The following is a 12,369-nucleotide window of genomic DNA, read 5'->3' on the forward strand; positions in this document are numbered from 1 at the left end:
TCGACTGAATGGGGATCGCATCAGAGAGCCAAAAGTACACTCTTAGAAGAAAAGGTTCTATATAGAACCTTAAAAGGTTCTATCAGCGCTACGTATTTGGAACCCCTAAAAGGTTCTATACACTCTTAAAAAAAGGGTTCCTCTGGGTTCTATATATTCCATACTTGGCCAATAGAACCTTTTACCAAAAAAAAAAAAAATGGTTGTATATAGAACCATTTTGGAGTTCCATATATGAAGCGGAGGATGGAACCATTTCTGGTTCTAAATAGAACCATTTCTTCTAAGAGTGTACTATTGAACGAGCCACACGGAATTGGCGTGTGTTATTCGCATCACACACTCCGGCCCTGCGGCGCGGGTATAAATAAGGAAGTGGATGATTTGGAATCAGTTTCACAGTCTCTGTTGAGTGGCTACTTTTAACTCTTGATTGGTTATCATCTAGCGGGTTACTTTTTCTACATTTGAAGTCATTGTCTTTTAATTAATTGTAGTAACAGGCAAATGGTCATTGGAAAACATTAGGCTTCTGCAGTCAAAGCAGCACTTAAAAGGTTAAATCACCCAAAAATTAGAATTCTGCAATTTATTATTTTCACATAGTGTATGAAGATATTTTGGATTACACTTTCATTATGGGGGTCATAACCCCCCTAACCCCCCCCCAACCCCCCCCCCCCCCCCCCCCCGCAAATTACGCCCATGTTTATGATCATATTCTACATCCCTTAATCCAATACGTAAACTGAAACGCTACAAAAACGACCTTACTAACTTTTAATTTATTAAAAGGTTCATTGAGGCAAAAGTCATAGTTAATAGTAAATATGTGTTCCCCATACTAAAGTGTTACCATATTTTTGATGACTATTTAAATAAAATCTCTTCAGAAAATTTGGACTAAACTGTTCAATTTGTATGGATTAGTTTTACGATCTCTTTATGAACTGTTTAAAGTGTCAAAGTATCAGTTATGGAGAGTACAGTACAGAAATCTCTCAAAAAGATCTTCAATTATGTTCCAAAGATGAACAAAAGTGAGTAATTAATGACAGAATTGTCATTTTTGGATGAACAAACCCTTTAAGCATGTTCTCTAAAAGATATAATTCCTGTATTAGGGTTTATTTTAAAATGCTAAAGTGTTTTCACAAGGGAAGTCATTTCATTTTGATGAAAAATTATGAAGATGAAATAACATGCTCCAATGAACTATGCATAATTAGACCAGGAACACTTTTAAAGGTCCCCTGACATTAATTTTTTTCACTTTCTGTTTAAAAAACTTCTCGATAGCTGTAATAGTAAAAACGTATTGTATTCGAGAGAGTTTCACATGGAATACGTAGCTTCATATGCAAGCTCATCAGCCAATCACAGCAGTGGCTGGTTACACCGAATATTGAGTATTAATACACACTTAAGGGTACAGATTTAAAAAGTGCACTTTTAATTTTTTTTTTTTTTTTGGACAAGATTATTAATTTGTTTAAAATTGGTAGGTTAAATTCAGATTTTGACGCTGGTATTGTTGACATCTCTCTTTTTATTTTTTTAAAACTTTTTATTTTCAAACAGAGTGTTCAAATCAGAGGCTAAAATCAGGCGATAGGAAAAATGCCTTTTATTTCTAAATTATGACTATTTTTAACTAAAAAAAAACATTATAAGGGCAACCCAAGAAATATTATAAAATAATAAAATAAGCCCATGTCAGGGGACCTTTAAGACAGTCAAAAGGGTCAAACTGATTTTATGTTGTCTTTACATGACCTACAGTACATCTCTATCAATGTGTAAATTGAGAAATTCACAGTTAGTGTAATGAGCGTGGCCCAATTCAACAACTCGTAATCAATGAAAACAGATAAGAAAAAATATGTCCGCTAATCCTATCATCACACGAAGAGCCAGGGTCAGAACATGCTGTACAAACTCTGTATTGTCTCTTTATCTGAGGAATTCTTGGGCGGTGGCAGAAGAGTAGGTGCCCGGGGGGAAAAATCAGCTCTGCAAATGAACATGGACATTCCAGAATATGAGGGCAGGGAAGATAAATGAGGTTAGATAGAAAACAGACAACAAAAAAGGAGAAGAAAAACGATGGTCGTTTAAGAAATAACAGAGCAAAAAAAAAAAGAGAGATGTCAACAACACCTGCGTCAAAATCTGAATTTAACCTGCTGTTATCACTTTTACCAATTTTAAACAAATTTAAAAAAATAATCTTGTCCAAAAAATAATTTGAAAGTGCAGTTTTTAAATCTGTACCCTTAAGTGTATATTAATACTATCAGTAAGTACAGCTTTCTAAAAATATACTTTTAAGATTTTCATTTAAAACTTAATTAAGCGCATTTTTTTTAAAAAGGAAAGATATATTTGTTCTTATGTGTAGTCTAATACTCTAAACAAATATGCTATAGGGGTTGAATGTGTGAAATATGACCATATCAGGTAAATAAAGTGAATGGTCTAGGTTCAATAATAATTCAGTAATAATTTATTATATTAATTAACATTATCGCAAGCTTAACTTTTTTAAAACATTACATAATAAAATAGGGTCAAAAATCACAAAATTCACAAAATTCGCAAGATCCTAGTACAGTAACAATAGCAAACTCCAAGAAACGAGCATACATGACTAAATAGTATATGACAAAGTATTTACACTGAGGTTAATATTTCTTGCCTGTATAAATCTACAAAATAATACATATGTAAATTCCCTTTTGTCAAATAATTGTGCTTTCATCTATTCAATCAACAAGCTACATTATTTGATCACAGATAGAGGCATCTAACGTTAGTCCACTTGTTAAAATGTTTTAACTTTTGAAAACTGACGTATGATTATTTTTCACGCTTGTATTTCAGAGTGTGTGTGAAGCGGAACAGTGAAGCAGCCAATCAGAGCAGAACTCCTCGTTATTTTTCATGATGCTTCCAAATAAGGTAAAAACAGACCATTTCATTCTAGAGACAATTTGAAAATGGACCCGTAAAACCATTTTAATGCCCTTAAATAAGTCAAATCTGTGTAGATATATCAGAGACAAAATTAAAATATTATTTCAACACTTTCTAGGGCACCTTTAAGATTTTCCAGCTATTTGGCCCCTTAAAAAAGTTTTAAATAAAATCAGTTGACATGCATGAAATGAAATAAATTCCTTGAAATAAGTTCCTTGACAAACATTGATCAATGTTGAGGAGAATTGTCCATCACACACCAATGAATGTTCTAGCAGCTCTGAAAGAGAGTTGAGGCCATAGGGTGTGGAGGAGTGATGTGATATGATTCAGAGAGAGAGCTGTGATGAACAGACGAGGAGGTGGATGAGAAATCCTGCCTGTCACAGTGCTCCCCCTCACTCCAATACTATTTACCTGCACCTGTCTCTCATCAGCACCTCAATCAGACACGTTACCATGGTGATGAGCTGGCCCAACTTCCGTTCTATTTGTTTATTCGTGTTTACTAGATAATATGGCATTGACTACTTAATCCAGTGAAAGTTAAGGTGATGAGCAGGTTGTTGAGCTGTGGGGTGCAAACGCAATTTTTAAAAATAAAAATGTTAAGGTTTTCTAACAAAGAGGGAGACGGAGGTGTTAAAATAGCTATGTTTATCTGAGTGATATCCAGTACAGTGTTTCCCATACATTTAGTGGCAGCCCACAACAACAGCCCAACAACAGCCCACGCTGACCGCCACATATTGATTCCCGTGTTTTTACAATTTAAGATGGGAAAAGTTGTAGCTATTTGACTGCAGAGTTGCATGCAGCGCATATTCGCACGCAAACACATTGACAGCGGACCAGTTTTGAATAGTTTTGAATTCAGCATTGAAAAGTTAGTAGCCTATCATAAACAACGCAACGCTGCACAGATCCATCCAACATGCTGTCATGGAGACCCACCTTGAAAAAAGGTTAGCAAGCATGTAAGAAGTCTAGCTAATAAGGAGAGCCCCGCCGCCGCGCTCGCCACAGTTTTGAACACTGCACTCTCAGAAAAAAAGGTACAAAAGCTGCCACTGGGGCTGTACCTTTTCAAAAGGTAAACTTTTGTCCATTTTAGGTGCTAATATTACATTTTAAGTGTTAATATGTACATTTTAGGTGCTAACATGTACATTTTAGGTGTTAATATGTACATTTTATGTTCTAATAAGTACATTTTAGTTGTTAATATGTACATTTTAGGTGCTAATATGTACATTTCATGAGCTAATATGTCCATTTTAGGTCCTAATATGTACATTTTAGGTGCTAATATTTAGGTGCTATGTACCACTAAGGTACCAATATGCAGCCTTTGGGTACAAAAGTGTACCTTTTGAAGATACAGCCCCAGTGACAGCTTTTGTACCTTTTTTTCTGAGAGTGATGCGGTAAATCAGACACGTCGGTAGAAAAACATTCTTGTCTCCAATTTTTGTTCAACGGGTCTGAAAGTGTCACATTTCAGTTTGGCCAAGTAACATTACTTTTCTTTGACTGGCAAAAAATAGCAGCTAATACTAAGTTTACTTGTTATGGATTGTCTGCTGGAAGTTACTGCTGAAAGCGTCTAGAGCACACACCTTTCAGTCGCACCTTGTTTGGATACTCCTTCACTAATGGATACAGACTCCTTGGTGGTTTGGCCTGTAATTATGCAGTGATCTCCATCGTTGAACTCAAGCTGAATCTCCAAGTTTAGAACCATATCTCTAGTATAGTCCAACAATCTCTGTTTGGATTAAATGCTCACCTGTTACCAACTTTGCTCCTTCAATGGTGTGTCCTCTTCCTCACCTATCCATCTGCAACCGGACTCAGCTGTTAAACCCGGTAACCAGAAAATGATCAATATCGTCACCATTGAACATTCTGACCGTGCCGTTATTTACCCTTTCTGCTAAATGTTTAATAAATGCCTGTTTAGATTCTCAATGGAACTGCATAGGAGTTTAATAGTTAAGTTTTCAGATCCCTAACACAAATTATGATCTAAATAAATAAAAGAATATTCCTGAATAATAATTATAATACTGTTTAATAATCTTATAAAGTGATGAAAATACTGTTGTCGTCATTCTATAAAAAACTAATCTGAACATTGACAGCTAACTGATGACATCATCTTAGTTGCAAATTGATTTCCAAAACCACTTATGCATCACACTTCTATTGTGAGGGCAAGAACATGAATTAAAAGCTAGAAAAATGTATTACCCTATATCTGACTCTTTCCTTTTAGAGGATTTTTTTTTCTAGGATAAATGGCACAGCGAAAAAAAAGAAAAAAAAAATCCTTCAATTTGCTGAACAAGAGCCGTTGGTGATATAACATGTAAAGCTTAAAGATTGAGCCCAGAGATTGAAGAGATTTACTGTGGCCTCTTTTCAGGGTTGGTGTGCTTGTGAAGTTGGTGCGTTGCTGTGAAAACTTGTGAGATCTCTTTTTCTAATACCAATGCTTTTACTACAAAATCATTAATGGTGCTTGTTTGGCTAAACATTTACTTGTGCATAGGGATCTACACGAATACATTCATTATGCCTTAAATTGTATAGGCTGTTTTATAAAATTTTGCTTTATAAAAGAGCAGTGAACCAAAATCAGTCTCTAAAATGTGGTTTGAAATCACAGGTGCACTCTCAGAAAAAAGGTACGAAAGCTGTCACTGGGGCTGTACCTTTTCAAAACGTACACTTTTGTTCATTTTAGGTACTAATTTGTACGTTTTATGTGCTATATACATTTTATGTGTTAATATGTACATTTTTATTGCTAATATGTACATTTCAGGTGCTAATATGTACATTTCAGGTACTAATATGTACAGTTTAAGTGTTGATATGTTCATTTTAGGTGCTAATATGCACCCTTAAGGTACAAAAGTGTACCTTTTGAAAAGGTACAGCCCCAGTGACCGCTTTTGTACCTTTTTTTTTCTGAGAGTGTGTTCTCTACTTCTCAAAATACCTTACGTCAATGCGCGGGCGGGATTTATAGCATATCAATTACTTTGGACTGAAGCAGGAGGTCTCAAGAGAAGCCTGTTGTTTTTTCTGTTGATATGAAAAATCGGGTACATTTAGCAATATAATGGGTGAATTATGTATATCATGTACTGGATGTTATGATGAGTTGTTCAAAGCATTTGGATGTTGATTTATAGAAGGCAGTTATCTGACTCTGAGATGATGAACAGGAACAGCTTTTTGATAACATAGTCAAGTAAAAGGTCCCGTATTATGCCTTTTTTCACAAGATGGAAAATAAGATGGAAATTCTGTGGACACAATGTTTGCAAGGGCCAAACAAAACGAAAACATATATCCAGCAAATGTTGTTGTTGTTGAATTCGCTGTAATAAAATAAAGGTGGGTGGTGCTCCAGGAACATTGTCTGCATTGGCAACATTTCTAATATTCAGCCCTGGGCACCCTCATAAACCCATCTGGGTTATCTCTGTTATTCGCTTTATCTCGATCCTCTCTTTTATTTTAAGTGAGATTCTGGGTGATTCAGCTGTGATTTTCCATGACTCAAGGTCGTGTTCTTCTTCTCCATGGTAATGAGATGCTTCATAGCCACATCAGCCCTGTGAGAACTGTCCCGTGTGACGGGGATGCTGGAGCGCTGTCTCCGTAGCCACGGCATCACCCCAATCTGGAGGCCTATAAATAAAAGCTCTATTCATGGTGAATGAGGGTGTGCGTGGTTGGGCGGCACATTTGCAAACAATTCCCCATTGACTGCTGCTGTATGTGGACATCATGTCCAGTGGGGAGCCTAAAGGAAATCAATTTAATACAAATTTTCCAATTTGCCATGACGAAAATCACCAGAGGTTCACGTCAGCAACCCTGTTCAGAATAGCTGAACTGTCTAAGCATTCCATTCTGACAGCTTTAGGCATTGTATTATTAGTTATTTATATTCTGGGCTAATTGATATGATGGTCAGTCTGAAAAATTCAGTTGATTTAAAAGGTCTGTTGCATTTATCCAACCTTTCTCTCTTTCCTTCCTAAAGGCATATAATGTAACATTGTTCAAGCAGAAAATAGTGTCATGTTAGTTGGATAACATCCACCAAACTATGAAGTGACCTCATGAGCTCCCATGTTAGGACTGTTATGTCATGAATCTTATACATCACAAAATAGGTTAAACTCTCTCCTGAATTTCTCTGCTTGTAAAAAAGAAATACAGGACACATAATTCAGTCTTAAATGGAAACAGTATTTGACTAGCAAAAAGAAGCATTTGCATAAAAAAACAAATATCAATGTGTGTCAAAGTGTGAAATTGCCCACACTTGTCTGCTAATCTTTAATCAAAAAAAAAAAAATATGTGATTATATTATAGAAATGTATTAAATCCACTGATTTGATGAAATTAGTTGGGCTGAATCTCACCATCTTTGGCCAGGATCCAACACTCTTAGAAGAAAAGGTTCTATATAGAACATTAAAAGGTTCTATCAGCGCTACGTATTTGGAACCCCTAAAAGGTTCTATACACTCTTAAAAAAGATATAGAACCTATATAGGTATAGAACCTTTAATGGTTCTATATAGAACCATTTTGGAGTTCCATATATGAAGCGGGGGATGGAACCATTTCTGGTTCTAAATAGAACCATTTCTTCTAAGAGTGAATTATAAAAGTGAAATTATTATACAACAACAACAACAACAACATTTTTAAGAGCATTTGACCTAAAAATGTAGAACTATTTAACTTAATTTAACACTTTTAAAATATATCAACAACAAAAAAAATCACATGCTTTTACACATATAATATTTGATTTTAACATCAAATGCATCAAGATGTTTTACTGTCTGATATCGATCACATTTCACAACAGCTCAGCTGTACCTGATGTTCCAAAGTCTCCGTCATTCGACCAAAAAAAGCCCAGGGCAAACTGACAGAAATGTCTCTCATGTCCAGCTTACGCAACCACTTAATTTAACTCAACTTAACCTGAAGCCCCAGAGTTAGAGTGGATATGTCCAGAGACAGGAGGAAAGAGAAAGTGGGAATGAGAAAGAAAACCTAGAGAACAACAACGTCACTGAGCTGTGCTGGTGAGACGCCAAGGGCTGATTTTGAGGAAAATGCACCGTAAAAGCAGTGGATAAAATGTCTTGCAGTCCCAAGCCATATGTTTATGTAAGAGCTAAATCTGACGTCAATGAAATTGGGAGATAGGACGTTTTTGAAGTATAATCAAAAGATTTAGGTGACAAATTAAAACAGATTTGAAACTGGATTATAAAATAAACTGCCATAGACAACGAACGGTGTAGCAATAAATAGGGAAATTGAGGGTCTCTTGAGGGTCAGTGCCAGTGCCTCATAAAACTTTGCCTTGACTAGGTCACCCTAAAGATATCTCATTTAAAAGTAATTATCCACTGACAGCTCCATAATCAGGGCATTCATACCACCCCGATTTTTTGATGATTGCTGAATGACATTTTATATTCATACTAGTCTGCAAGGCTGTAATCCCTCACATATGATGACATCATGCCATAATGTAATGAAATACAGTTAGGAGAATGTGCTTTGCTTTCAGGCTGGACAATCTGTTCAAATAAAAACTCAACTCAGTCTTATTGGAAGGGATAATCAGGCCTACGAATTTACATAAGCTGTGCTTCTGTCAGTGCTAACCTAATGGTCACTCAGAACACCTTAGCAAACACATAGAAATGACATAGTAACCAGCGAAAACACATACTGTAAAAAATATTGCTGGTTGAACTTAATAAATGAAGTAAAAAGTTCATTGAAATAGAAAAATTGAGTTAACACAATGATTGATTTAATCATCAGAAACTCAAAATATTAAGTTATCTGAACCACATTAATTATTTAAGTTGATTTGACAAAAGAAAAAATGTTGCGATTACAAATCATGAACATATTTTTAACATGTACACCGTAAAAAAATGCTCATGATTTGTAATCACAACATTTTTTTCTTTTGTTAAATCAACTTAAATACTTAATGTGGTTCAGATAACTTAATATTTCGAGTTTCTGATGATTAAAGCAATCTCCTTAATTGTTTTAACTCACTTTTTCCATTTCAATGAACTTACAATTTTAAGGCAACCAGGTTACTTCATTTTTTTAAGTTAAACCAACAACAAGTTTTTTACAGTGCATTAGCAACCACATAGCAGTGCCCTGACAAAAACCAAGAACACCTTAGCAACTGCATGGCAATGCCTTAGCAACCATCTAACAACACCCTAATGGTTAACTACATAGGAATGGCATATAAACCAAGAAGGCCCTTGGGACCATTTCAAACATGCCAACCACACACTTTAAAAAAATATTGTTGGTTTAACTTGTAAAAAATAAGTAACCTGGTTGCCTTAAAATTTTAAGTTCATTGAAATGGAAAAATTTAGTTAATACAATGAAGGAGATTGATTTAATCGTCAGAAAGCAAAAAAAAAGTGATTCTCAATTTATCCAGAATCACACAGCTCCATATTATAAACACCTTAGAAACTGCATGGAAATGGCTCAGCTACTGAGAAAGCCCTAAAGAATATCTTAGCAACTGCCTCGCAGTGCCCTAGCAACCGTCTATCAACACCCTAATGGTCACTCAGAACATTTTGAAACTGCATAGAAACGGCATAGCAACCAAGAAGGACCTAACAACAACCATCTCAAAAACATTAACAACCTCGTAACAAGAAAGAACTCCTTAGCAACTGCCTAGCAACCATCCGAGCACACCTTACCTGTCAATGCCCTAGGGCAGGGCTGTCAAAAAAATGCCCTAGGGAAGGATCACTGACCTGTAGAGTTTAGCGCTAACCCTAATTAAACAAGAACAAGACCTGAACCAACCAATCAGGGTCTTTAGGATTACTAGAAACTTCCAGACAGGTGTTTTAGAGTTGGGTGGAGCTCTGCAGTATTGGTCATCATCCAGGAGCGGAGTTTGACGCAGAATGCTATAACAACCCAAACACCTCAGCAAATGCCTTACAATTGCCTAGTGGCCATCGATGAATATTATAGCAACATTAGTTTTCAGAATAATTCAATTATAGTGGCAAGTTTTGCATTGGCGAACATCACTGACATTTTCATCAGAGAATATAGACCATTTCACAAGACGTAAACAACACTGGTCCAGAAGCACTTCCTGTTTCAGTTTGTAACTGTTTTCTTTATTTTACATGTAAAGGAAACATCTTAAAGATGTTTGTTTAACTTTTTGTTTCAGTTTTACATGTTCTGTTGGTTGTATTTTATCCCAGCTTTTATGTAGTGTTAAAAAACTGAAACAGGAAGTGCTTCTGGACCAGTGTTGTTTACATCTTGTGAAATGGTCTATATAGCTGGTGTTTTCTCAGTGGTGTGTGTTGAATATTTGAGAGAATAGACATAAAACAATGTCACATCATAGACTAGATTTTCTTGCTCATGCAACGTTACAACATAATTTCCCAGCATGCTACAGTGATGTACTCACAGCTGGATAGGTCGTTATATTCATCACACTATTCAATAACATTGTTATCACTTTTTCTTTTTCTTTTTTTTTTGTGCCAGCCAAGATTGTGTGGGGGAGTGAGGAATGTGACTAATACTTTGCCAGGCCTGCACGCATCTGTAGTGAAATAGGCTGTTTGGTGTTTTCGGTTTTCATTTGACATCTTGCTATCACATGGTATGCACTATGAATAATTTTGGACAAAGATCTCTATGGCCGAATTTACACTGCAAGTCTTTATTCCCAATTTTTGACATCTTTTTTTGCAATGGATCATAAGCAAAACATTGGGGTAGGACTTAATCCTTCATTCCGCCATTAAAAAGAGTCATGTGATCACGGTTGGAGTCCACCACATGTGTTGACGTCATTCACCACCATAACGTTTTCAATGTCGTACGACTCGCATTGTCAGGGGAATATCCGATCTGTCGGCTTACATGGCGAACTCAAATGGACTGTTTATTTATTTTCACCTCTGAATGTGTCACGGAACGGATGGATTTAGGTGCGAGGACTCAAGTGCAAAACAATGGGTATATTTATTAAGTAAATAACACAAAACAAAACTACAACAAAAACTCCCTCGTGGGGGAAAACTAGACAGAATCAGGCAGGATACAGGAAACACTAGGAACATGGACAACGAATCAGCACAGGACTGCAAACACAGGGAGATTAAATAGGGGAACAAACATAAGAGGGTAACGAGGCAGGCAGGTGGGGGAAATAAAACAATAACGAGATAACAAGATGGGCGGGGTTAGACAATAGACAGGAGAGCACATGGCACAAGGAAATAACATGACAGCCATGTGCTCACAACCGACCAGACTAAACAAACACATGACAAACCAGGAGTGGCACAGCTCTGTCACTAAATCAAGAGAAACCCAGACAAGGGTGACAGAACTGTGACAGAATGAGGCCTGAAACCTCTCTGAGAATACCGGAATCCATGTGTTTTTTTCCTGCTTACATGTTTGTGGGTCACATCCGTAAGAAAAATCATAATTGGGTCACTTGAACCACATAATGTAAATGCGGTCTACGTATATACAGTACTTTATAGAAAACAAGTCTCCTAAAGATTTCCTCTGAGTGTCCTACACATCTCAAAGTGAGTTTTTAAATTCAGTGAAACCACCATTTGAAACATTACAAGATTGTAAGCACTGTTTTCGTCACACTCTCAGAAAACAGCTACGAAAGCGGTCACCTTGGGGCTGTACCTTTTCAAAAGGTACACTTTTGTCCATTTTAGGTACTAATATGTAAATTTTTTGTGCTAATATGTAAATTTTTGGTGCTAATATGTCCATTTTAAGTGTTGATATGTACTTTTTAAGTGTTGATATATTAATTTTAGGTGCTAATATGTACATTTTAAGTGTTGGTATGTTTATTTTAATATGTACATTTTAGGTGCTAAAATGTAAATCTTTGGTGCTAAAATGTAAATTTTTGGTGCTAATATGTACATTTTTGGTGCTAATATGTACATTTCAGGTGCTAACATGTACATTTTAAGTGTTGATATGTACATTTTAAGTGTTGATATATTAATTTTAGGTGCTAATATGTACATTTTAAGTGTTGATATGTTTATTTTAGGTACTAATATGTACATTTTAGGTGCTAATATGTAAATTTTAGGTGCTAATATGTACATTTTAAGTGTTGATGTGTTCATTTTAGGTGCTATATGTACATTTTAGGTGCTAATATGTACATTTCAGGTGCTATTATGTACATTTTAAGTGTTGATATGTACATTCTAGGTACTAATATGTACATTTTATGTGCTAATATGTAAATT

The 12,369-nt window shown here is 35.8% G+C and overlaps 1 protein-coding gene across 1 annotated transcript in view; it reads left to right on the top strand.

Annotated features, from left to right (window-relative positions):
• The first annotated feature begins 2,942 nt into the window (after nucleotides 1-2,942).
• Nucleotides 2,943-12,369, top strand: part of LOC120485289 (serine/threonine-protein kinase Sgk1) — a 33,366-nt gene continuing 23,939 nt past the window's right edge. Inside the window, exon 1 of the mRNA XM_089122540.1 lies at nucleotides 2,943-2,961. The gene's annotated coding sequence lies outside the window, so the exon portion shown is untranslated. The remainder of the gene's footprint in view (nucleotides 2,962-12,369) is intronic.

This window comes from Pimephales promelas, chromosome 18, assembly GCF_988280905.1.
Source record: "Pimephales promelas chromosome 18, fPimPro1.hap1.1, whole genome shotgun sequence".
Classification (NCBI taxonomy): domain Eukaryota; kingdom Metazoa; phylum Chordata; class Actinopteri; order Cypriniformes; family Leuciscidae; genus Pimephales; species Pimephales promelas.